Source organism: Cucumis melo, chromosome 10, assembly GCF_025177605.1.
Source record: "Cucumis melo cultivar AY chromosome 10, USDA_Cmelo_AY_1.0, whole genome shotgun sequence".
Classification (NCBI taxonomy): domain Eukaryota; kingdom Viridiplantae; phylum Streptophyta; class Magnoliopsida; order Cucurbitales; family Cucurbitaceae; genus Cucumis; species Cucumis melo.
This window is the reverse complement of record NC_066866.1, coordinates 19,949,980-19,953,958: the sequence shown is the minus strand read 5'-3', so window position 1 is coordinate 19,953,958 and position 3,979 is coordinate 19,949,980. Positions and strand designations below refer to the sequence as shown.

The window sequence follows — 3,979 nt, the reverse complement described above, 5'->3', positions numbered from 1 at the left end:
AATAATTTGTCGCTTTGTTATATTATTGAAAAGACCCCTTAAATAAAACTGTAGAATGTATTTGGTTATTGATATACAGTAAATTTTTAAAAATACTAAACTTTCAAAAGTTAAAAAAAAAATACTCTCAAACATTTTTTTTAAAAATACCCTCTTCTATATATAGCACATATTGTTAATACCATCCTACTTCTATGATTTATTTTTCTTTTTTCTCTTCTCTCTTCTTCTCAATATAAACAAATAAATAAATAAAATTCTAAATTACAAAAAAAAAAAAAAATCCCTTCAACTTTGAAGTTTCGATAAAAAATACCCCTAAATTTTCTAGAAATTTCAAAAATATCCTTAAATTTTCAAAAATGGTTCAAAAATACCCTTATCATTAGTTTTGAATGAAAATCATTAAAATTTTGTTTAAAAAATACTCCTAAACTATTGAAGAGTTTGAAAAATATCTCTCAACTTAAAAAAGTTTAAGAAAATCCAAATTTTACATTTATTTTCTCATCAACTAAAATGAAAAACGAACTTTAAGTTAAAACCTTAGTTTTAAATTTATTTGACTTTAACACACAATGATAAATCGTGAACACAATCAATTTCAATAGTCATTGTTGTAATTAACATACAATTAATTGTCAAATTTATTTGGCTATTAACACACAATGATAGCAGTTTGAGTTTTTTCTTTTAATTTTTTTATTTGGCTTGTTTTTGATTTAGTATGTTTTATGAAGAATTTAACTTCACGTGATTTTTTGGAATTTTATGGTTTAACCAAGATTTAAAATATATTGATATATTGAGTCTTAATTTTACAGAAATTTCCATTTCGATGAATATTTCTAGAAAATTGTAAAAACAACAAATTCAAAAAATAATTTTAAATTAGTAAATAAATAGTTTATTATTTTCAAATAAGTAAATATGTCTATTATTTATATTATAGTTATATTAGTGTCATTTTCATATTTATTTTTTGTGATTCATGGATTTTTCTATGATGTAATGGAAATATCGATCCATCGCTTCTGATAGTGACACTTGGTCATCTTAGGAGTGTCGATGCTTCTTAGCCCTCATTTTGTGAGACCCGAGTTTTGATTAGAAGGGATTTTGAAGAAGAAGGCATTTTGGGGATACGCGTTTTGAATGACATATGCATTAAGTCTAGGCGACGCAATAAGGATAGTATGTATTGAAGCTCAACAATGTAGAGGTAGGCGTTTTAAGTGTTGTAGCGCGAGAAGAGTAGGCGTTGAGAGTTAGGAAAATTGGAGAAAATTCCTAATCTCGAGTGGACTTGATGACGTATTGTCACACCCCCTCCCGGACTACCTGCTACCTTAGACCAAAAGATGGCGTGAAGCCGACGAACAACGCTTTTCTGTTCCTGTATCTGTCGACTCTGCTTAAAACTTTCATGTGATGAACTTGCCAATCTAGTATATAAACTATTATACATGCAACAAAACACAGCGGATCCTAGGCTAGTCAAACACAGCTAGTCAAACACATACATGAAGTGTACCTCAAAATTTACCGATTTCACGAGTAAACCTAAAGACACCTTAATCAAAATATAACCAACAAAATTTACACAACTACAGCTCCTAAAACTTATACAAACTGTGGAGTATCTATAACATACAAGGGTGTATATATATCACAACACAACAGACTCTGTGCTCAACTCAAAACACGTACTGGCAATCGATAATGAAGCTTCCGCAGACTAAGGCAGTCTATCAGGCACCGGGAACTCGATCTCTACCTGGAAAATGGGTAAAATATTTTGGAAAGGGTGAGCTATGAAGCTCAGTGAGTGACTCAGTTTAAAACTATGAATTTAAAGATAAGAGCACGTGAAAACTTTACTCACATAAATCTGTTTATACAAGTCGTAAATGTAAATGTGTAGTAGTAAGAATAGCTTCCTTAAATACTCAGCATGTTCATCATTGAAATCTAGCAAGGCATATCAAGTATATCGAAGCATTTTAACTAACATGCCGAATCTACGTTGTGTAGGGTACACCTAGTACAACAACGTTTACAAGCACTACAATGTAGTGGGACCTGCCCAGCACTTCCATCGTCTTTGTCATAGTGGGGCCTGCCCAGCACTCACGACAGCATCGTTGTTACGGAGTACACTCAACGTCAACAATGGAATCTAACCAGTGTGCACACGGTAATCTCTAGCCTCAGGCTCAAGATCTCAGTCATGTAGTTAATGAAAATTTCATAAATCATCTTAAAATATTAAAACATGTCTGCTTATAAATTTTACACAAAGCTCGAACTTTACTCAGCTCTTTTGTGGAAAATTGTAGTTCTTAAAACAAAACTTCATACTAATTCATGCTTTGCTTAAAATATTGTGGTTTAAATACTTTCCAAACATTTAATATCTACGTGCTAGCATAAATTTCTTTAAGAAATCTAGTCTCCAAATGTATACTTGAAAATAGTCATGAAATTCAAATACCTTTCATGGCTTCATAAATAAACATTTATCGCATTCAATCATAATAACAGTTATGGAAAATATTTCAAAGTTGGTTTTGTCACTCACAGTCTTGGGCTAGATCCTTGGTCTATAAGCACGGTTTAATTCTTCTCGGCCTGCCAACAACCCAACCAAGTATTAAAACTCTAAACATTCTGGTTTCCTAAAGATATACATAACATGTCGCACCAAAGATGACGCTCACGAAAATAAAGCTTAAGAAATAAAATCCTATTTCAACAATTCTCTAAAATTTCCAGATTTCTAACATAAACTTCAAAGGACTATAACTTTCTCAATACTTAACCAAAATGAGTGTTCTTTATATCCAAATATTCATTTTGAGATCCTCTAAAACTTACCTGAAGACATATAAATCTGAGTCCCCGTGCATAAACACATATAACACTCAAAACAGAACCACTTCCAGAATCGCGCGCACACGACCTCTTTAACTTGTCCCTACCATTTAACTGATTTTTAGTCGTTTTTGGTTTACAATTTCATCATGAAAGTTGTATTAAATTGAATAATCTTTTCAACCATACCAAATAGAGATTCTAACTCCACCGATACACTCTGAAATACAAGAAAAACCAGAGACCTCCTGATTTCGAGTGAAAACCAACTGCCCTGTTTTCTTCATCAAACAACACCAAATGAATATCCGAATTTGCTCCAACGTTCTTCATAAAGTTTGTTTGAAAATGAGTTAACTTTCAGTAAATGTAAATCTCACCTCTTATTTCCTTTTGAAGAGTTCAAACCGAATTAAAAACCAGTGATGTGCAGAATGAACTAAAATTCAGCCATGGATACACTTTGCTTGAGTTCTCCTCCTCTTCTTCAACCTAAAAATTCTAGTAAAATTTCTATTCTTCTTCCAAACTCTCTATTAGAAGTTCTCTGCAAATTGAAGAAGGAAAAAAAAATGGAAGTTGGATGTCTTCAAAATTCTTGGTGGTGAAGGGAAGAGAAGAAGAAGAAGAAAAGAAAAAATGAAATTTTCTTCTCCTTTTCTTCTTTTTATCCTTTCTTTTCTTTCTTTTCTTTAATTTATTTAATAAAACTATTTAATATATATATATATATATATATATATATATATATATTTACACTTAATTTCCATTTTCTTTTTCTTTTTTTTCCACATTTAAAGAAATTAAACCAAGAAAATATCGGGTTTACACGTATTGAGTTAAGACTAAAACATGGTTAGAAAGAATATTAAGTTCACACTTGCAAAGCACTAAGTAGAAGCTAACAAGTATTGAAGAAACTAAGGAGTGACTAATCCGACTTAGGATTAGTATAAATAGGAGTGAAAGGTTTGAAGAAAGGAATGTTATTTTGAAATTATCAAGAGAAATACCAAGTGTTGATTTACTGAGGAAGCGTTGGGCGAAAAAAAGAAGACTTGGAATTAGGCGATTAGAGGAATAAATGAAACTAAGTATTTTATGA

At 31.1% G+C, this 3,979-nt stretch overlaps 1 long non-coding RNA gene across 2 annotated transcripts; it reads right to left on the bottom strand.

The window, feature by feature from the left end:
- Positions 1 to 1,315: 1,315 nt before the first annotated feature.
- On the bottom strand, positions 1,316 to 3,431 carry LOC127151308 (uncharacterized). Of its 2 annotated transcripts, XR_007824180.1 has the most exons (5): positions 3,255 to 3,431; positions 3,064 to 3,148; positions 2,878 to 2,977; positions 2,582 to 2,631; positions 1,316 to 1,777 (listed from the first exon to the last, which is right to left on the bottom strand). It is a non-coding gene; the product is annotated as an uncharacterized LOC127151308 (long non-coding RNA). The 2 variants fall into 2 exon arrangements; XR_007824179.1 differs by having other exon boundaries at positions 1,316 to 2,631.
- Positions 3,432 to 3,979: the final 548 nt, after the last annotated feature.